Genomic DNA, 23990 nt, shown 5'->3' on the forward strand with positions numbered 1-23990 from the left:
CAATAACTTTGCTTCAGTATGTAATGTTACTTTCACACAAAGACTGCAAGTTTTTATCAAAGGTGAAATGATTTTCAGAAGAGGTGATCCTCTACTGCAAAAGAATCTTAAGCAGGAACATCAGTTAAAAAGTAAAAATTCGTCTCAGAAAGCCACTGTTAAGTCGTGGGAGAGCAATGCACTGAAATAATCATATAGTCATATGTACAGTCAAGGTTACAACAAACTTTGTATCACCGTGCAGGGTAGTCTTTCATGGAAACACGCAATATGAACCAGCACATATTGTACACAAGAGGATGAACATATACTGAACTAGTGCTGAGCTTGAAGGACGAGCAGCTCAAACACTGAGAGACACAGTCAAAGGAGGAGTAGCCCTGGCATAGCTGCACATCAGAGGACATCACTGGGACTTATTGTATAGCTGTGGACTTGACTGTGTGCCAGCTCAAAGGGCAAGGCTTAGACCGTGACTGAGTCCTGCTCCATGAACATTGTTCAGTTCTTGATGTGAAGATAATGAAAAAATGGACGAACTGTGGGACAGTTTTGAAATCCACATTCATGTAACAGCAGTTTAGTCCCATTGGATGAGCAACTGCAGTGAACAACATACTATATAAAGTCGATTTTTGTGCACCTGGCAAGAGCTTCATTATGAACAACAGATGGCATCATTCTGTTTCGTCTTGTCAAGGATGCAAAGCATTTTACACTGAAAAAAACATCAGAAATAATCACGTGTGCTCTCACATGCACTAATACATACAGCACTGACTGTGGCATTATAAATATAGTATAAAAATTATATAGTACCATCACTACATGATGAACTGCCCACAGTCTGTTAATTCCACAGAAGCTAATCCCTTCAGTCTTTTGCTAATATATCCATTACATGAGTGATGCTCCCATAAGCCTGCCCTAGTCAGTAAATAATTCTGGTTAATTAAAGCCAAGACATCCATCTTTGCCTTGGCTTTGTGTGCAGACTCTGCGAAAAGGCATGTTCTATTAATAAAACGGTGCTTATCACCACTGTTGATGTAGTTTCAAAACCTGTTAATTAGACTGTAGATTTCAAATGGAAATTAACGGCCAATTTTTCATTGGGGGGGAAATGGCACTTTATTTCCATGATGGCACGCCCATCACGAGGCACAGCAGCAGGGGGACGGCTGTGTAAAACAGCCACACTGAGGTAAACTGTTATTGTTTTGTGTGTTTAGATGTTCACGTCTTCTTCGCCTGGGGAGATCGGTGGTTAATGATCAGTTAAAAGAAGCCCCAAAAGCAAAATTTGAGTAAACACCATCAAAATATGTCAGCAACTTATCAGTTTATGCGCAAACATATTTGTGACTCAATAAGCACACTTATTCAGGCATGGACATGATGTGAGGGGACCATGTCAAAAGGCGAAATGAAGAATGATTGAATTGTTTTAACACTTTGTCTCCGGTTCATTTTGCAGTCTGAAATTAGCCGTTTTAAAAAAGATACAAGATGTTTGTTTATGCGGGAGAGAGGGCTTGTTAGCAGATACTCGACCTTTACAGATCTCCTACATCTCTGTTCCAAATTTCCATTTAATTTTCACAAATGGGAAATTATACCCAAGAGGAAGCAGCCAGTATTTAGATTTTCTATTAAATAGCAAATTAAATTAATATGCCATAAAATGTTGTTATTTTAACTAGCATTAGTTCTTTCCCAGTATACCCGGACCAAATTTATAATGTCCCCAGGGCATTACTCTAAATATGATTATAATCCGCTGGTGAAAATAATTAAGTGTGGAAAAACACATTAGGTCTTTGGTCTGCCTTTCTCAACAACAAATTAACACATCCATCTATCCAACTATCTATCTATTGCTCGCATGCCAGCTTATCTTCACTAATAAATCATTATCTTTAAAGGACATAATACAAAATCTTCTCTTCATTTATAGCAAATGAGGTGAAGACTAAGCTGGAAAAATGATTCAGCTCTATTGACCGGCTATAAATATCTACTATGGACACAAACCAATAGGAGTGAATAGGAGTAAAAATGATGTGAACAAAACTTTAATACATGACCTCGTCCATGAACATCAGATATTTGTCATTGGCAACAGTGGTCGTTTGCAAATTACGCCACGTCGCATGGCTTTTGTTTTCAGTGATTGGATTGATTGGAATATGAAATACGGTGCATTTAGAGCTTAATATTATCCACATGAAAGACTGCTTCTACAAGTAATGATGAGAAGTAGATAAAAACAAAAACCTTTGGGGATGCTGAGAACTGTTGTCTTGAGCGGTGGCAAATAGTGACAAGTGGTATAAATGGTATTACTTTAATGCAGTCGTTATCAGAGATGTGTTGTGGTGTCCAGTCAGAAGTCAACAGAATAAATGTCTATCAAGAAAGATGCAACCCCATAGCCGGAATAAACGTACATGTCTGCAACACCACAGATCATTATAAGCTATACATTACCCTATATTGCAACTTTACATTTGTTTATGTTCAATTCTCTTGTCAAAACACAGTGGTTAAACAGTTCAGATTTAGGCACAAAAATCACTTCATTAAGGGTAAGAAAACATCATGTTTTAGCTTAAAGTACCTTGTCTGGAAATGTCCCCAGACTTAAAAATATCCAGTTGTGTCACGCTTACAAATGCAAACTGTAATTCAAGTTGCCTGATTGGCGGCCCCGCCACATGTAACTCCACCACCATCCCCTCCGCCTCCCAGTGTGAAAGTCAGTTATTAAACGTGATGTGAACATGATATGGCAAGTTTTGTACAGATGTCAATATGGTTCATGGTGTATGCCAGATGCAAACTTGGATGTATCTGTGCTTTGCAGAAACCGTAAGTGCTAACATTATATGCTGACGACTAGGCTAGGAACATGGTCAGTAATAGAGGAGTGATACGTTGCTGAGTTTTTCTTATTGGCTCAGTTTGGACAAAGTTTGACATATATTTTATATTTAGTTTTAACAATACTACGCTGGTGATGTTTACCATCTGAGTTTAGCTTGTGCCCTTTTTTTCTAACATTAATATATCATCCAGCAGTGAGATTTCAGACAGGACCACAGTTATGGACGGCCTGTCAGACAGAGCAACCGACCAATAGTCATCATAGTCATCGTTAAAAATTGTTTCTCTTGTTGAAAGATCTGCTAAACACTTATTTGTTGCAATTTGGTTCTTTTTTTCTTTTTCCTGAGATATTTTTTGATTCCCTGCATTTGCAAGTAGCGGTTCTCTGATTTCTTGATGTGTAGAAGCAAATTCACATGAGCCCTCAGCATAATGATAGGTCTTTGTGAAGCCAATAAGTATAATTGATTGGTTGGTTTAATAGAAAGCAGCACCCTGTCTGATGGCACCGGGCTGTTTACACCCACAAAAATAGGAGCGTGATAATTGTTTTTTTATTTGCTCAATAAAATCGTTATTTTCAATTTAAGGATGAACAATAACGTTTTCAAAGAATCTGTCCTGCAGCCACTGCATAAGTACATTCAATTTCAAACTCCACTTTAAAATGTCCACAGAAGTGTGATATAAAGGAAATGTTATTATTAAACAATATCTCTGTGTGAGGGCAATCAGCAATCAGCAGCTTGTAAATGCCAATATGTCTAAAAATTAAAAGTGATTTTCTCATACTGACGACACTCTCCACGGGGAGCATGGTGCTAATGGAAGATGGGCAGGGAGCCTTTTCATTACAGTAGTTATTCAAAAGTTAGGTAAAACAGAAGAGGTAATACACTCTGCCTTTAAAATGACCTCAAAGTAACGCTTAAATGTCATCGGTATCCTTATTATTGTAACAGATTTAACTTTAAAAGCTGGATTTGCATGCACAGTTTTGCAGGTAAACCATGTTATCACAAGCTTCCACTACAGTATCAGATGTCACTGTGGGCAAAGTGTGTTGATTTAGAGCTGCAGTCACTTTCTCTGCTGATACGCTGCTACCTATGTCACCCATGAATTCCAGATGATCTAATTGTTATTTGGATGTTGTTTATTTTTGTCAGTTCCCGGCAACAAAGTTTCCACTTTTCTTGTTTAGCACATTTTTCTGGAAGCAAATTTTAAAAAATGCCCATCTATGGGACCTTCATCAAAGCCTGCTGATTCTGCCTCCTACTTCACAACAGACCTTCTGGCAACCCTATCGTTCAGCGCTGCAGTGGGCATTGCTAAAAAAGCAGGCAAATGGGAGTATTATACATACTTACTCACCATGAACCGCAGATCTGAATGTAGCCTTAAGATAATGTAGTTAATCCCACCTGCAGCTCATGTTCTTTAGCCTGATCCATGGCTTAAAAACAAGTCTTACATGGAATGATTTCAGACAAACACAGTCAGTTAATCAAAACTAGTTGGATGCATTTGTCAGCATGTTTTGCACAATGATTATCATCTCTGGTCTTATCCCAGGTGAAAGAATGCAATGCTTTGTGTTTCGGTGCTAAACACAAAGAAAGGCAGTCTTTTGTGATTATACAACACATACTGGCTACCATTGTTCCAATTTGCCAAATCAAGCAGGATGGAAGTTTTAAACTGTCAAGACTTTTTATTTTTATTTAAGGGAAAAGAAAAAAGGAAGAAGTTCCAGCCTTGATGTGAATGTGCCATAATTTCAACATGTTTCTTGTCTAAGGAATAACAGACACTTTGACTCGCAGAGAACACAGGATAACAACAAAATATTGTAAACTATTCATGAAAAAGAACGTCAACTTTGAAGTATTAACACAGCAACAAATGTGGGTCATATTAGCTTGAATGCCAGTTAACAGAATTTGTCGACTCCTTTTATGTGTCCATCAGTTTCTTCCTTAAAGTGAAGCTTGTCTGTTGCCGTTTGGTGGCAGAGCCTTGAGTTCTCCCTGATATATCAAATGTTTTTTTGTGAGCATTTTTTGACAGTGTCTCCTGTTTTGTATGGCAAAGATAATCTCATATCAGTGTTCTTTCAACGCTGAAAAATGCTGCTAATTGGCATTCAACCTAATATGACACACCTTAGGAGGAAAGGTGTTTTCATTATTCGGTCTACCCCTGCATATCATGAGACTATTCATATCAATCTTGCTTTGTTATGCAGCAATCAACTCGTGTCATAGCACATTTTAAAAGTCTAGACACCTGTGGAGGCAGAATTCTTGTCTCAGGCAGTAATTCCAAATTACTAATTATTGTTGTGATCACTCTACAATGCTGGTGCAAGAGTGCACATTCAGAAATAAGAGTAAAACATTTGGTGCACCTTAAATTTTCATGCAGTCAAATAAATTATAATGACAGCCATAAGCAAATAATCCGTTCACCAGAGAGGTGAATCCAGAATGCTCCCGGTCCGAACACAAAGAATTTGAGCTACACAAACGTAGCATTTATGACGGGGCTATTGTGTCAGAGTGTGTTGCTTCTTTTGTGTTCACCTCCCTTTATTTTTCTAACATCGCACATCCTGAAAATGAGCAGCATAGTTCACCATGGGAACAAAAGTGTGCGTGCCCGTATATCTCATTGAAGCGAGGGCCAAAAGACTTGCAGCCTCTTTCCTAATGAGCCTTGTAAGACCTCATGCTGTTTGATGTCTACGACTGTTTCATCCAGCTCAGACACAGTCTCCATTGCCCCCTAACCCTCTCTGTCCAAGGAGGGGACTGGCAGGCTGGCACCCCTCTGCCCTGTGCCTGCCACCCACCAGGCCTGAGCATGTTCTCCACTTCATTTACCTTATGCTTTGCTCTGCTGCCAGATCAGGGCCAGAGGCCAACACGCAGACAGATATGCACCTGCAAGGTAGCGTCCCTTGGGATTAAAGCAGGCAGTTAATTTTGTTTGCTTTTGACAGGGTGGTTTTAATTTTACCTGCCAGCATAGGTTTGTTCAGGCGCTCTCTCTGGACCTCTGTCTAGTGTGACCTATCATTGCCACATGGTCACAGTTCTCACAGCGAACTATTAATGCACCTGCTTGCACTGAAAGAATAATTTACCCCTTGTAGATTGTTTACCAAAAAATAAGATATATTAAGGCTTTATTTTGCACTATGTTGTCTGAGCTTTCATTCCCAATTGTGTCCCCATCAAATATAATTCTGTATGTTTGTATGTATTAGACCAAATAGCAATTTTGCAAACGATCATTGTTTTTTGACATCGGGTGATAGTTTTCTTCGTTCCATGCATTTGATCATGAAGTTAAACCTCAGGCAACAAAAGCCACTGATGGATTTCATACCATTGTTCCAAATCTGAGGACAGTTAGTGACGACAGTGAGTTTGTGCATTTCGGAAACTTCAAACTTTAAATGTTTTCAGGTTTTCTTCATAAGGCCAAGATTTGGTTCTGAAGGGTTGTTTCCACAGTAAAAGGCACAGAAGACAAAAGTGAGAGAGAGTCGAGTCAAAATAAGCGGTACGATGGGGAAAGAGAAGTTTTAGTGAATATTTAATAGAACAGAACAAAAAGGGGAAGCAGTAAGTGGAGCGCAACATAAAAGACGAGTGTTGATGTCGCATTTGATGCTGGACAACTTTAACGATATATGACACCGCTGCATTGATGCATGAGCTCCGTGTTGTGAAGAAAAAGTTATATAAAAGGATAAGAGCATTTTTGTTCATTTCTAGCTTGCATGTCATTGAAAAGATAAGTCGTGCCCTGAATGGGGCTGGAGCTTCCGACTTGCACACTGTGGCTGCTAACATTCAGCTATTTTAACATTACAACAGAGTTAATGAAATGTTAGTCAGCTTACGTGTATTCAAGCACACTGAAGCCCAGTGGTGGACTCCCGATGTTTGAGGGGCAGGGGCAGAAAAAAAAATGAAAGCGGCACCAGCTGTATGCGGCGGAGCACCCGCACGCAGAAAATTATTCTACATATTTAGTGAACTGGATGGGCACAATCATGTTTTTTTATCTGCCATAGGGGCAGCCGAGAGAGCACTTTCGCTGGGTTATGGGATTATAAGAGGAAGTCAGTTTGTTGCAATGTGCAACCTCACTGCTACTAAATTCTACACACAGGTCCTTTAAATGTATTTAAAATTTTATGCAGTTTGGTTGTTCATACCTTAGCTGTCCATCAGTAACTGTAACACGGCCACCAGCCCCCACTCACACCTTTGTACTTGAAAGGTAGTTGCGCAACCCTCACAGTGTAACATAACTGGACAGCCCTAACAGTGACAAACAGAGCGATGTGCAAGTGTTAATTGTGTAATCAAACTGAGAAAAAAATAAATAAATATGCAAAGTAGCTTGTCAGTCAGAATCACACAAATTTAATCTAAAATGTGTTTGATGTCTGCATGCCTCGGGATGTCTAAATCACCTCGCAGAAAAGAGAAAGACAGAAAGGAATATATCTGAAAACAACACCGGCCGGGGTGAAGCTGCCTGCAGGTCTGAAGGACGGCTGCAGGGGGAAGGAGAGGCGTCAAAGCCGAACAGAAAGATGTGGATGATGTCATGGATAAGAGGGAGAGGTTAAGAGAGCGAGCGATAAAGACTGTTTATGTGTGTGTGCCTTTGTGTGAGCGAGTGAAAGAGAGAGAGAGAAAGAGATGTATTAATTCATCTCCACTGACAAGAGCTGAATAATACTGTGTAGCAGAGAGCAGGTCTAACCTTTATTCTATTGATAGCAATCATTACATTTTTTTCTTTCTCTCTCCCACATCTAGTGTGTGATATTAGAACAGGAAAGCAAGATCTAATTAAGTCAGATAAGTGAATAAACAACATGTATTTTTGAATATGGCATGTTGGTTAGCATCCTTGATAACACCAACTAAGTTCATACATTCTGTGCTGTAATGGATGACGAGGAGAAGGCCCTATCCATCGCCTGGCTTGTCTAGTATTATCCTTACCTATTTCTAAATCTTACACCGGGGGCAGACTGGGACTGTCCAGGCAAATCCCCACAATCGCTCCATTTACCACAGACCATCTATATTGCGGATTTGATTTGATTATCTTTAAATATACTGTTTGTCCCAGTAACATTCAACAAATATTCATGTATATTATTTTGTGCACTTTGAGGGGAACATTAGGTGCAAAACAAACACTGAGGTCTAAATCACTATGACACTCTTGTATAATCTTTTCTGTCTTGTGGGAGTTTCACAGTCAGTGCTTCCCATCTTTATTTTCCAAATTATTTGCTTTTTCCTACATAGTATGATTATGTTTTTTCAATATAGAATCAACTCAGGAAAAGTAGCTTTGAGACAACATGCTGTGGGCGGGCCTGTAATGATTTCTCTTTCTCTCATTCACCTATGTTTAACTTAGCATTTTTAACACTGACCTGACACTCCGGGTCTATCGGCGTTCCAGGCCACCGGGAATTCTTCTCCGATCCGCACCTGATTTATACAGTGACCTCTTAGCACAGCTAAAATAAACAAGAAGCTGTGTCTAAATTGTCATTTTATAGTGAATGGTAAGACTGTGTATGCCTAATGGACACCATTAGCTGCACAGATACAAGTGTTTCTCCTGGCCATGGTACAGTCTGATCTTTAAATATTTGTGTGTGTCAGAGATGGAATTAGGTGTTTTCAGAAATAACGTTTTATGGTATTTGTCTTTCATTTGTCTGGAGAACACGGAATTCTTCTGCTTTCCACAACTGGATGAAAATGAATACAAATGGAGAAGAATACACAGTCTTGTCCTCAAATTCCTACAAGATAATTGGTCTTTTTGAAAAGTCAATGTATCTGGCGAGCAGGGGAGCAGACCTACCGGGACTTTAACAAAGCGAAACAATTGACCTCGCTAATGTTAAATTAGTAAACACAATAATAAAACTGTGGAATTCCCAATGCAAGCAAAAAGATCAAATCATTCTTTTTTCCTCCCTTTCTTACTTTTTATCTCTGTATTTCTGTGCGAAACCCCTTGGAGTCTACACTGCTGCTTTTCTGAGCTAAATGTCTCATCTCATACCTTTTTTGGCCTTCAGAATATCCATAACACATGCTCATATACTCAAAATGTATGCAGGTATTTCTATTACGTTGTTGCAGGACTATCAAGAAGACTTCACAGATTACCTCTGGGATTAATATTCACTTGAATATTCACTTCCTCTGACCAGTGGGTGGCACTATGGATACGACACAGTATTGATGCATAGACGTATTCAGGGTGACATCGTCTACGTGTGTTAGCAACTTGGTGTAGATGGGAAGTGTTCTGTTGAAGTTATAATGACTTACTCCTTTATGGCGAAGCATCAAAATGGACCGCACCACCATGCCCACCAGGTAAGATGGAGGCGAAAGCTTTTGCTAACTTTTCATCTTCAAGGTCTGAGGATGATACCGAGTGAATGTGAAGTCTGTGGTGTTCAATCTGTACGAGTTTGTTAAAGTACAAGGCATGGAAAAGTGAAAAATGGCCTTAAAAAATACGAAATGGCCGACTTCCTGTTGGACTGAGGGAATGGGTCCAATGATGTATGATTGATACCACTGATATGAAGTTTCATAAAAAAGCTTTTCCTAGATTGTGGCCTTATTATTACCACCGGGTTAAATTAAGCTTAGGTCTGAAGAACATCATGGGCCCTCTGGTCTAAAGTGTGTGTGATATTTAACTGAGGGAGCGGAGTGCTGCTGGATCTCAGTCCTTGGATCTGGCGGGATGGGTCATAAAAGGTATCATCCTGATCAATAACGGGTGGGATGAGAGGGGTGAAATACGTCCTTAATGAGGAAAATATTAATGACATTACCCTGCATCGATTTGAGCGTGAGGACCAGCTGATAAAGTTCTTTGTTTAAAACTCCCAACCCGCAGACAGGATCGGTTAGTGTTTCATGTTACTAAATGTTCTGTGTTCTTCTACACATCGAAAGGTCACACACACCATCCACATTCAAGCAGTAAATGAGTTTGGCATAAAGCAGCTGTCCTGATAAATCCTGAGATCCTGTCTAAACCTATGTATTTCAGAAGCTAAAAGTTTAAATCTTGTTCCTTTGGAGAGTTTACTCTACCGCTTTTAGTTTTCTCCTGCTTACATGTGCCGCGATATTTGTAACAGTGACATAACTGTGTGCATGTACAAGTTTAAAATAACAGAAAGCAGCCTCTCAAATCTTGAAATCAGAGTGAATGCACAGTGTGTGCGACACCTACATAACTTATGTTGGGAGAACAGATGTAGTGAGTTAACCCAAACTATGATCTTTTCCTAAACTAGTTTTGGTGCCTAACTCTAATCAAACAGCAACTGTTCCATATCATTAATAATATTTCAAAAGTCATTAAATGCCCCACAATGTGAACAGTTTGTCAGCACATTTTACTTTGAAATTGTAGACACATCTAGAACACTAAAAAGGTAGGTAGAGCATCATAGTTTGAAGCTTAAGGCCACTGATAAAGCTGTCTTGTTTGACGAGTTGGGAGCGAGAACATTTTTGAATCTGCAGTGGTTTTCATTTTTAAGGGTCAAAGTGCGGGACACAAAATGTCTCCCACTTCACTGTAGAGTCCATTCTGCGTGTATGTGCACTAGAGGCTTCAGGTTACCCCTCCACACTTGTGGAAACATACATATTGGAGCAGGACTGGCTTCCAGACTCTTTGTGATGTTACAAATCATGCTCACGGGCAAATGTACACTTCAGCAATGAATGTGAAAACAGCCTCCTAGTGTCCAGCCCTGCACTTACATCATTCTGTACAGCGGAACTAATACATTCAAACTGTACAAACAAGAAGAAAAAACATAGTTTTGACTGGAGGGGGACTTTATATAATATCTGTCAATGCACTACGTGAATTCAGAAGATTCGTTTTTTTTTTTATTTGTTCGTATTTTCGGTCAACTCTTTAAAAACAGAGATTTCATTTGATTTATAGTTTACACTCATAAATATGGCTGGCATGTTATAAACTATATTATGAATGTGTGATTGAAATGTGTTTGTGCATGTGTGTCTGTGTGTGCGTGAGACAGAGAGAGAGAGAGAGAGAGAGAGACAGAGAGAGAGAGAGAGAGAGAGAGATTTTGTTTTTATGTGCAATACATTTTCTGTCCCACTGCAAACTCTGCTCCAGGCATTACTTGAGCTCTCAGTCTTCAAGAATTAATTTAGTCCTTTTTTATTGTATTTGTGAGGACTGGGGAAAGAACCTGGCACAGTAAAACACCCTGAACACATTTCAAAATGTGTACTAAGTCTTGAAATCATACCACAGTAACGTCTTTTGAAAATAAAAAAAAAAGAATCCTGCAAGGTCACCCAGAAAATGGTATTCATCCTCTTCCCACAGAAGAGCATTCTCATCTCGGCACAGGACGTAAACTGTGTGCGACATCAAACACATTTCATTTTGCGCTCGGCATAAAAATGGGCTTTCCACATATCACATCACTTTTTCTCTGTAAATCTGCATTGACAACTCCGAAAACACATAAACATGTGCCAACACACATAGACTACATCAAAGCGCAACACACTCACACACGCCTGAACACGCATGCCAGCCTCCCCCCTTACCTGTTCACACACAGGAGCTCAATTAAAAAGACCGTGTTACCGGCACGTCTACTGTACCAAAACCCGGCTCCAGTACACTTGACTGATTTCCCCACAATGAGGCACTGACTCAGGATGCCTGACAAATCACTCTATTGTTGTCTGTGTTAAGCAACTGCGAGAAACACCACAGAAATACTCTACTCGACATACAGCGCGTTGTCTTTAGTGTCTGCACCTCTAACAATGAATCTGATTTTAATTAGAATGTATCTGATATCTTGTTTGTGATCAAATCAGTTCTAATTAGAATGTGGTTTGTCACTGCTTTTCCCAAGTTGGACAATTTTCTTCGCCTGCTTTTTATTTCACTTTAAGTGGTATTAATAAAACTAACATCAGTGTTGCTAATGACGGTTCAGCCCACTGCAAGTGTCTGTGTGAGGGCATTACAGTAGGCAGTAAAAATAACACCAGATGCTTGTTTTTTTCATTTCCAAATCTATTGTCATGTCACAGGTGGTGCTGGCAAAATAATTTCCTCCAAGCCTTCTGGCTGTGCCTGCTACTAACAGCCCCCGACATAATCTAAATGCATTGGTTGCCACAAGTGGAACAAAGATTGCATGCCTGAAACCATGAGGTTGACTCTACTTGTCCCCAGCAGTGTAGCTCACATGGGCTGCGTTGTTTGCTGGGCAGGCCCCGGCGTCCTCTTCCTGTGTTCTTGTCAGCTGGAAATCAATCAAAATGACAAATAACAACCTTTGACTGTGACGCTATCTGAATGCAATACTCACCATACTGCCATCTCTGCTTTGGTGGGTTACTGTGTGCATTCCTCCCCTACATACTGGCGGTGAAGCGTTTCCTTCACAGAACAGCTACAGAGCAAGAAAAAGAGGGGACAAAATTCATAATCTTTGTTATGTTCACCGAAGCTAATACCAAGCAGTCTAACTAAGTGGACGTCCTCATCTTGTCTAGTTGTGTGTATGATTATATCCAACCCTACTGCCAGAAGCCGAGCTGAAGGTTTTTTTTTATGTGGCAACTTTATGTTTGTTTAGGTTCAATTCTCTTGTCACATTGCTGTGCTTGTGCTAGGGTTAGGTTTAGGAAAAAAATGTCTTGTTTAGGGTGAAAATACCTCATTTGGTTTTCCACAAATATGGAAGGAAATGTCCAAAGATCTCTAAAAAAAACCTGGTTTTGTTGCCACAAACAGCTGGTAATGGACTGACTTCTCATGAAAAAAACATCCAGTTTTGGTCGCCACAGACCTGGCTGGAAATGTCCCCAGGTCTCCATTTATAACATCCAGTAGTGTCATGCCTACAAATGCTCAAACGCAGACTCGAATCGTGTGGTGAAGTCCGTTTGGCAGCCTTGTTGCTTTTAAATCCACCACTGTCCCCTCCACCTCCCCATGTGAAAGTCAATTCAAAAACATGACGTGTAAATTTGATATGGTACTTTCTGCACAAATGACAATATGGTGCATATGACAGACTGGGATATATCTGTAGTTTGCAGAGACATTAACTGCTAACACTATATCCTGTCAACGAGGCTGTTATCTCTCTTGTATTGTTCCAACCAGGACTATGAAGAAATCCCTTCACAGCCATTATTCAGAGACAACAGTGATGCTGAAAGATGACGGATGAGGTGAATTCTCAACTGTTTGTTTTTCGGCTCTCGAAGCAAGTCGCTGCTGCATGCTATAGGACTTTTTTTTTAATGCAGCCGGCCATGTAGGTGTCCCTCTGGATCTCTTTGAGCAGCCGGGCTGATAGGTATAATCTGCAATTCAACAACTCAAGTATTGGACATGGAGGGGCGCTCAAGTGGTGCTTCCTACTAGCAAAGTCTTAAACCTTACAGAACTGGAGTCAACAATAAGCTTGTAACCTGCTGTCACTCAACACAGCCGGCCGGGTTATTTGTTAGCTCATTTATAAAACACACAAACACGCAAAAAGTCTCCTGAAAAGTTAGAATAAGCTGCAACATAGTCTGAACAAATATTCCAGCGCCAGTAAAATTCAGAGCATTGCAAATTGAGAAATGGTGGCAGTGAGAATTATGTTGGCTACTGTGGCAGATCTGAGGCAGTTAATGTGATTCCTCCCGCCTGACCCAGCCACTGAGAGGACGCACCTTTTCTCAGCTTGGACATAACAAACATTTGCATGAAAGCCAAGTGGGCTGCAGGAGGGAATGAGATTCATGACGGAGAGGCAGACAACACTGAGCGACAGGCAAGGGGTGCTCGCTCACCGGCCTCACACTGTCCCTTGGAAAGTTATCGGAAATAAATTCAAGTGTAGTGTCATTCACCAAAATCATATTCTACTGTTTTCAGCTTTCATCAATCTTAAGACATATTTATCTGTTTCTCCACTGTCTTTAATTCTATCCACCCACATTTTAGGGCTTTCTTGAAACATCACAGTTTCTCCACCGCCCCCGCTAGTCCCTCTCTGCAATGTTAACACTTCAGCCAGGTGAGAGGCTGAGGAAATACTGTATGTGCATTGAAGACCGTCAAGGGCACCTCTGGCTCTCTGTGTTGTGATGGATAAACAACTACACATACAGAAAGATCGCCCTCCAGGCCGCGAGTGATTCATGGAGCGCACAGAGCCAACGGATGACTTTAAACCTGGCTTCCTCTATTGCTTCAGATGGCTTTAGCTGCGGCACTTTGCCGCCTTTGAGGATGCAGGCCGTGTAAAGTAGACCGGCCAGCTCTGATGGTACATTTAATATTTCCTGAATGTGTTGAGGGCTCTAATACTAAACCTAAATCAAATCAGTTAAAACAAATTATTAAAAATAACAAAGTAAAAGATAAAACAGAAAAAAAAGGCTGTGGATATGTTCATTTTAGACAGCAGAGAGAGGAACAAAGGTCACGGTTTCAAACATTTATTTAACCAGAAAGCACACAAAACAAGAGATCTGTATAGGTCATGGGAGCTAATTCTGTGTTCACTGACATAAATGTGTTTGTATAGCCAGATGTGTTTAGCAGTGGTAGCATTCGTGCCAGAAAGGTTTTTTGCCTCTTCTGAATTAATTTGAGTGTTGCCAGAGATAAAACTTAGTCCCAGCTAACAGGCTGTGTTTGAAATGTCTGCTTCGTGTGTGCTGTAGAGCTGCAACTGCTGTATGTTTAACTTATTTTGACTGTATTTTCACCATGCTGTCAGCCTGCTTTTGCCGCAGTTATGCTCCACTTCTGCCTTTTTTTAATTGGATCCATTCAGACTATATTTTTATACTCCGTTTGTCAAGGCATTGTTTTTTCGTCAGCCTTAATTTTTTTTTTTTTTTTCTTGAAACTAAAGAAGGAAGCCTGGCATAACTAGAAAACGCCACCATGTTAGTTCCCCTGGCTTCACAAATGTGAACAAACTCCACAGCCATACTTCAAAACATTAAATTCAAACCTGTAGTAAAAGAGAGTAATTAAAGAGTAACACCAATTTTACAAATGAAAGTGTGTTTACAGGTCTTGTGGAGTACTACTGCATATGTGCAACAGGTAGTATAAATACTTTTGTGGCTCCAGGGGAAGCTGCAGTAAATCTAATAAATTGCCTCCAGTTATGTCACAAATTCATGCAGTTTCGGAATTATCTGATAAACATAATTCTGACTGGGAAAGATCAAGTGAACACTCCTGAAGCCGTCATTCATTTTCAATGTCACATACGTTTAAAACTAGTTTAAAAAGAAAAAGTAAACGTATTGTGACAGGCTTGGCAAATAGCCAATAAGCTTTACGTCCACTGTGGCCAATTAAACACGGTCATGTAAATGAGAGTGAAAGTGAAAAGTGCCGGTCTGAGCGAAACAGCGATGAGAGCAGAGAGTCGATTCTGAAGCGAGCGGATGAAAAGGGAGAGAACGTCGTCCCGTTTCAGCGGGTGGTGCAAGGCCTGACGCCGGTGTCCACGCTCATGTGCTATTCATTGTCCGGGTCAGGCTTTTTAAGTTGGACACCTCAAGACGGGTCAAGACTTTGAAAAAAAGAACGACTCTTAAACTCGGGAAGAGGGACCATCCAAGGAGGACATTAATACAGCGTTAAGTGGTGCAGTTGAATCGTGGGTGATGTAGGTGCCGGGTTTAGAAAAGCAGTCCGCTGGTCTAGCCTTGCACTACCGTTACGCTGTTGGGTTCATGTTTTAAAAACAAATGGTCAGAATCAATACGGCAGAACAAGAGGCATTGCCTTTCTCATCTCTACGCATTCCTCTTCTTTCATTACCCACGATCCAACTTCAACACAGCAATTTATCAGATCACACGCAGCTCCTTCTGGAGCCACAGGAGGCTGTTTATACTACTTTTGTCACACGTGCAGTATTACTCCCCAAGACCTGTAAACACACTTAATGTGTAAAACTGTTAGAGTTGCTACAATACATGAACGCTACTGCATTTATGTTTCAAAGCATCACTATGTCGCATGCACGACAGTAACGAATCCAGGCCGGCTGTCAATGAGGGAGTTACTTTTGTTCCACTGTATAGTGCAACGGTGAGAAATTAACATGCATGTCACCATCGATTTCATTAAACAGACTGTGGCTCATAAAAATTTATCCAAGAACCACATCCCAATGTCAGCAGAGACTCCTTTATTCCCTGTCTCTGTTCCTCTCACTGTTTCGGTGTCCTACATGTGTGTGACAGAACTGTAACAGAGACCTTGGGAGCAGTTGAATAGGGCTGTGTGAACATGTGTCAGTGGGATCTCTAATGGGAACACCATGCTCCTAATATACGGTCCATCTGTAGCCTGCACAATGAATAACAACAGCTCTTTGCAATATTGACTCCTCCCTGCTCCCCCATTTTAATGATTATGCCTTTGTCCTTTGTGGTAAAAAGTCCTGTAGGAAACATTCCATTACTGTGTTACAGAGGGGGTTGGGGGGGTACTGCAGAGCACAAGGCTGGCTTCTCCTGTCACATCAGCTCTTTATTATTCATTAGGATTTCTTTCTTTTCCCGGCGTAAAAGGACCTTGATAAGCTATGTTTATTCATACACTAACCTTTTTAAATATTTCCAAGAGCTCTCCAACAAAGACCTACCTGGCATACCTAATACCTAATCTTTCTTTCATTATTCAGTCCTCATGCACTCACTTCTCACTTAAGATGCAATACATGAATTGTGCCTCCACACTTCTTCGTCTTTCTCTTGCTATGTTCCTATCTCCTTCTGTCCCTGTATCTGTCCCTGTCCCTCGCTCACACTATCATTTCATTATTTATGTTTTTCGTGCAGGCATTTTTTTTTTTTGGAGGGGGGGGTGTCTTTTTTGATTTTTTAAATATATGGTACAAGTCCTTTCTTCTTTCCTTCTCCTCCCCCTCCAGTCTGCCCTCTTTTTCGCTGGCTTTCTCTCATTCAGAAGTCCTTGCCTTGCACACTGATCCCTCAGGGCAGCCTACTGATTAGTGCAGTCATCTCCCTCCCCCCTCGCTCTCTCTCCCCACCTCTAGCTCACCTGCCCACAATTGCATTTTCTTTTCTTTTTTTTCTCTTATTTAAATTACTTATTGTGCTGTGAGGTTATTGTCACAGTATGCACTGCTATATGAAAGAAAATAAGGAGAGAGACCTGTGTACACTGGAAAAATTCCCTTAAAATGGGTTAATAAATGCTAAATCGACAAAAATCAAACTTCAAATGTGATGGCTGGGCTGGGTATCACTTGAAATAAAATGCTAAGATGATGAGATTCAACACTGGTGAGCGCTTTTCTCTGACTTTGATTTGGTACCGATGATAAATCTTAGCAAAGTGACTATCCAATCGCTTTGAATTCACTTACAAGAACTAGTGAAAAAACCCTTGTTTTTATTTAAAGGAATAGTTTCATATTTTGGGAAATAAGCCAGCAGACGATTGGCTGAGCTTCGCATAAAAAACAGTCACAGTGAAAAACAGTTCTCCTTGTATGTACTACTGTACATCTCCGAAGCATACCCATTAACACGTCATATCTAAATTTTCAATCCAAAGTGTTAAATCTATGTGTAAACTCACTAATTGCAGGGTGTCAGAGCCGACGTGACAGAATCAATTTCCTGAAGTTTAGGAAGTTGTTCCGCCAGCAATGTAATAGTGTTTATTTTGGTTTACACACATATGGCTTAAACAAAGGAGATATAAGGTATAAGCATATAACTAAATAAAATGTTTGAGGAATGTTTCTTTTTCTTCAAAGTTATAGTTTAAATGTTTTTTGTAGTAGTAATTTTGTGTGATTGAATTAAAGAATTACAATCCTCAGCGATCTAATTTGATTATAGAAATATACTGTGCAATAAGAGAATGAGGAAAGTATTTTGACAATGCATTTAATTGCAATGTTCAATACTTTTAATATCTCCTAGGAACAACAGGCAAAAAGCTAACAATTGGTCGCTAAAGCGAGTCATGCCGTGACTGTTGTTCGACAAAGATGCAGGTAGTGTTTGGATTTTTTTTTTTTTTTTACCAATCTAAGTTTTTCTGATGGCCCAATATTCAAAAACCCAAGTAGTCCAAAGAAAAGGTCAGAAAACACCCACCCGATATCCCTGTGACTGGTGTTGTTGCTTTGTTATGGTTCAGGTAAGATGGTTAGAAAGAGTAGCATGGTCCCAATAAATTAAAAGACAGAAAGACAGAATTTTAAAATACAAATCAAACCAAAGATCACCAATACACTGATATACAGCAAAAACCCAACAAATAGCTCAGATAGTATTTAATCCATATAAACTCTCACTTTATAAAATAATCTAAAAGTCCCTCTTTAATTTCAATTTTCACATGGGTGTATTTGCCCACATTCCTCAGGAATAAGATGTGAAGAAATCTGACGTGACATTTACCATCTCAATTAAGCTACCTGTCTAAGTTCCAGTCAGCCTGAAACTCTTTCCCCCCCTTTTCTAAAGGTTCAAAATTGTTAGCACATAAAATCATGTTCCTGTCCAGCCCCATTTGTCTTCTGTAAGTGGCTCAGCAAACCTTACTCTGCTCCTCTATTATACCTACACCGCTTGGATAGATACAGTAGTTAGCACTAGCAGACATGTTCCTTTTTCTCTGTGCCCACATCTGCCAGTCTGCCAGCCACCCATGATACTTGGCAGGATTTCACTGGCTACAGTGAGCGCTGTAGCAGCACCACTGGCACCGGCAGCACAATGCTGAGAGATGGGCCAGCTGTAAGGCCAGATACTGATGTACAAACACAGGCGCTGGGCCCAGTTAACACAGGTAATCTGCAAGGTTTCTAGAGCAGCAAGGTTCCAACACAAACATGGCTCATCGCCAGCAGAAGAGATACGCTGTGCATACCCAAAATATACTCAATAAACAATTACTACAAGCCTGTTTTTCATTACTGCAGGTACAATTGATTCAAGCCTGTACAACCATACTGTTCCATGCAACAACAACTGTTTATGCCTAAGACACAAAGAATTCCCTGATGCATTTGTGTTCAAACCTGACTCTTGCCACAGATACTTTTTAACTGGTTATGTCCTCCGAAGCTCTGGTAAATAGGAAAGTGGAGCAATAAAAAAAACCTTGGAATTTTTACACCGTTTGAAGGTTTAATTGCAGGATTGATTTCTGAATGACTGAGTTGTTTTTTTTTCCTGAAGTCTCTCATATGAAGACCTTCATCTGCCTATTCTAGCCTCATTCATAAATAAATACAGCATTGTGACTGAGCTTTGACCTCATTAGGTGCATGTTTGATTGGAAAATGACCTCATTAGGTAGGTGTTTGATTGGAAAAGGACTGACGCATGCTGCACCACTGCAGGCTGACGGAACGTGATGGAGAACAATCAGAGGTTCCAGGGCAGCAGGAACTATCTGTTGTGGCTGACAGCTATTGAGTACATCAGGAAATGTTTATTAGTGAAATTAATTACTAATTTAGCAACTGTGCCAGTTTCCAATTACTCTGTCTGGGTTACTTTATTTTCCATTCCTACTTCGCTGTGTACTCTTGCTCGCTGTCAGCCTCATGGCGCTGTCAATCTCTATATAGATCTGCCTGTTTGTTTTCCCCTCTCACTCCCATTCTTCCTTCAGATGAACTGTCACATCCCCTCCGCTGAGCATCAATCCACTCTGCGCAATCTGCCCCAAAGTTAGCGATGCCAAATCCATGACGGCCTCACTCAATCCACATTTTCCACCCAATGGAATTTGAGGACACATAAACCAAACCTTGCTTGGATATGCACATTCCCGCTCAGACTCATCAATCAGGCCTCGTGGGAGCTGCCGTGCTCCAGATTGGTTTTTAGCTTTCCAGTGAATTGATTGAGAAAAAGAAACTTAAAGTAATGTGTTTGCCAATAAGTTGCCTCACCGGCTCGATTTGAAATGGCATTAGGCATCCTGTCTGCCTCTACCTGCGATCACCAAGGTTTTTTCATGCTATTTTGGAGCACCGCTACCGTCTCTATTGGCCACACAAACTATCAAACTGCGTTAAAGAACCCTTGGATATTACCTGCTACCCACCGTGAGAAATAGAAGTTTGTGTGAAGCGGGAAAATGAACGAGCGAGAGGGAGCGAGAGACCGAGAGTGGGGAGTGAGTGCTCGCTGTGAGCGTCGAAATCTGAGGGTGGAAAGAAGGAAGAGCTGCAATTCAAATGCTGCAATCTGACAGAATAATTTATTGAGTTTCTGCAGCCTGGTAAAGAGTTTCTGATAAATGGAGCATGTCACACTGAACTGTTATCAAAAAAATGAGAAGGGGGTCATACCGATTGAGAAAATATATAGCAGAAATCTGAACTATCCATCCATCCATCCATTAGCTATAAACACTTATCCTTGAGGGTCGCAGGAGGGGCTGGAGCCAATCACAACTGACATTGGCAGAGAGGCGGGGTGCAGCCTGGACAGGTCGGCAGTACATCAATCAGTTTGTTGTTAAATGATGTCAGATTCTGAAGGGGTGGGACGGTGTTGTCGTTTCATCTAGTTTCTTGAAACAGCTGATGATTGCGCTCTCTGAAAAGCTACACTGTCATTACTGCGATTTATAAATCAGAAATGAAATAATTCTGTGAGGTCGCTCCAAAGAAAAGAATGTTTGTCACAATCACAAAGCAGTCCAGATATTGGATCAGTGTGGTTTGAGAAGTAAATCCCATTTGTTTATCTGTTGCCATGCGCTCGCGAATAAACAGAATATTTAGGTCGTTATGATTGAGAGGAAACTTCAACCTCAAAAACACTGAACGGAGTAAGTTCCACTCTGAACTTCAAAACAGCTTTGCATGTTTTTAAAACAAACACTAGATTAACTGAAACTTATTTTTAATGCCTGAACAATAAAAGGGGAGATGTTCACACACTTGTTACATAATTCGTCTTCCTTTGTCTTTCTCAAAGAACGCACACTGAAATTTTCTGATTCTAAATCAAAGTATTTGGGAATTATTATTCTTGCTGTCAAATTAAGCCTGAATATGGGGTTTCTTTTAAGCAACATGTATTTTTTTTACAATTCGTCTGCATGCTTCCTCCACAGTTTGCACCTGTCAGGCCCCCGCTCCCCCTGTCCACAAACACACTTACTGGCATTTATTCGGTCCTTTTTTCTCTTTTATGTGTTTGTCTATGTGCCCTCATAAGTGTTACTCGTGCCCGAAAGAATTGGCAGAATTCATAAAATGTCTTACAGGTCAACATCCCGCAAGACAGAGCTAATTTATAACACAGTAATTCAATGCACTGTCAGTGTGGACCTCCAGCTTTCAAACGTTTTAAAGCAGGAAGCACTGGTCTCTCTTGGCTTGGAGTTTAGACTTATGAAGAAGAATCAATTGGCAGACTCAATAAGGAGCTGTCTGTGCTTTGTCTAGTAAATATTTAAATAGGTTTGGTCCAGGAGTCGGCTTGTTTGCTATTGAACTACTTCTGCACATCCTTTCATGTGGCTGTAAAACTACTTTTCTTTGACACTGTATTCTGGCCTGATATCCACTTTTCAAAAAGACTTTTAAGGTTCATTAAATATGAATAACCATTGTTTATTCGGAAATATTTTCTAATATCCACCATTGCAATTTTTTCATCAAGAAATAAAGTGTTCAAGGCTGCTCCACTCCAGCCCAGCCTCACCAGAAAACACTTCTGTCTTGGCAGTAAACAGCTCAATGCGACTATTTACATGTACAGCGACCTCTAGTGGCCATAGTAATTATGAGGGGGGCAAAGGAGAAATTCAGGTGATAGAGTATAACACATTGATTACTCTGGGCACATCACTTTAACCTCACATGTGTAATGCATGTTCTCGGGGCTGTTTCTAGCTTTTTGGGGGGCCCTATACAAGATGCTGATTGGGGGCCCCCCATTTTATCAAACTACAATGGAGGATTTCAAACACTTTTAAGATGATGGTCATGCATCAGTCTGTTACACTATAAGAGGATAACACCTCTCAAATTCACATTAAACATCAAGTTGACCCAAGAAAGTTAAACCCACAGAAAATGATAATAAAAAGGTAAACAATGAGGCTCTTCCATGTCAATAAATGCAACAGATTTTTAAAAAAAACAAAGTTCTTCAACATTAACAGAACTAACATAAGAATTCCCTCCCCACCCACCCAAAACTAAAAATGATAACAATAAATTCCGCCATTGCACAAGATAAACAGAAAACAACTGAGGCTATTGCCTAGAATGGAAATAAAGTAAACAATCTATTTTAAAGTGCAAATATTATTACAAAACAACAATAAGTAATACTTATTAATATGCACTACTTTGTGATCATGATCTGTATGATCACAGTCTTCTGTTCTGTTCTCTCATGATTGATGCTGATTATGGCAAGGCCGGCGAGGTGATCCTGGACTGATCCAGTCCACAGATTGGAATTCAGTTCCTTCAGGTGTTTGTTGTGGATGAAAGAGAGACGCTCCAATGCAATCACGTCATCTGATGGCTCGGCAAGTTGCTAATGTCCTGAGCCAGTTCCTTTCCGTCAATGTCAGTGTCACCTCCAGTACTTAAATGTGCTGCAGAGCTTGTCCCACTGGTTGCACAATCCCACATCATCCAGTTTCTTTTTCTTTTCTTTTTTTACTCTTTATTTATAGACATTTTCACATTATAGGGACAGCGTACTAACAAGACAAGAAGCAATACAAGACAAAAATAAATAAATAAATAAATAAATAAGCACATGTTAGGTCATTGGGAAGTCAGTATGTCAAGGCAAGATTACCTCGCGCAAAAAATAAACATCATACATATTAACATACAGTAATTAAGAGAAATGTGTCCCACTGGCTAAGTAAGCACACCATTTTTCCCATCGTTTTTCCTCCCAATTCTTTTTGAAGACGCATGGAGTAGGTCATCTGTTCTAATAGATGCAATTGTTTTACAATATTGGCAAAGATGCTGACAGTGGGGCTGGTTTTCTGGAGCCAGTGTCTCATAATGGCCTTTTTACTTGCTGCCAGCAATATCTTGGGGAGGTAGGCATCATCCTTACTCAGTCCATCCGGAATGTGTCCGAGGTAGAGAGATGTGAATGTTGTGCAGATAGTGAAACCCAGGGTTTTTGAGATAATTGTTGCCACTTCCTTCCAAAAACTCTGGATGGGGGGACAAGACCAGAAGACATGGGCGTGGTCAGCCATAATTTCTCCACATTTCCTCCAGCAGCATAATTGAGCGGCAGTTTGTTTTTTTCATTTCTGGTTGGTAAAAAAATTAATCAGGTTCTTTCAACAGAAGGCTCTCCAAGACCAGGAATTAGTGGAAGATGACTGTATTTCCCAGGCTTTCAGCCACATGTCTTTGGTTATTTCAATGTCCAGTTTCTTGAAGTTAAGCAGCCCTCAAAGTCTGGCTCTCACATCACCCAGTGTTTCAAACCTATCCTTTAAGATTTCAATGGCTGTGTCAACAACCACATTAAGGAATGCAGTTTCTAGCCTGTTCATGACATCTACAATAGGCTTGTCGGGGGATTCATAGGCAATGTGTTTTTTGTCCTTCTTCGTCTCCTGAGCCTGAGGTGCAGCAGAGCCAGTGTATCTATAACTAATAAGTGACTTTTGAGAGGAGGTCAACGACCACATCAAGCTGCATTGTGGCAGACTGCGGGGGCTAGATAAGGTGGTTCACATGGTTTAGAATGTCATAAGGTACCACTGTGCACTTGTGCTTCAAACTTGGTCAGAGGATTTGTCACCTTGTACCTGACCTCCAACAATGCCTGCCTTATTTCTACTGCTGCTCTCCCACTGTGTGTCACTCCAAGACTTGATTGCAGCAGTCACATGTTGCTTTAGGATTGTCCACCTCTGTGGGACTGCTGAGAAGAAGAGTGTACAGTTTCTGAACATCA

The sequence above is a fragment of the Sparus aurata genome, chromosome 4, assembly GCF_900880675.1.
Source record: "Sparus aurata chromosome 4, fSpaAur1.1, whole genome shotgun sequence".
Classification (NCBI taxonomy): Eukaryota; Metazoa; Chordata; class Actinopteri; order Spariformes; family Sparidae; genus Sparus; species Sparus aurata.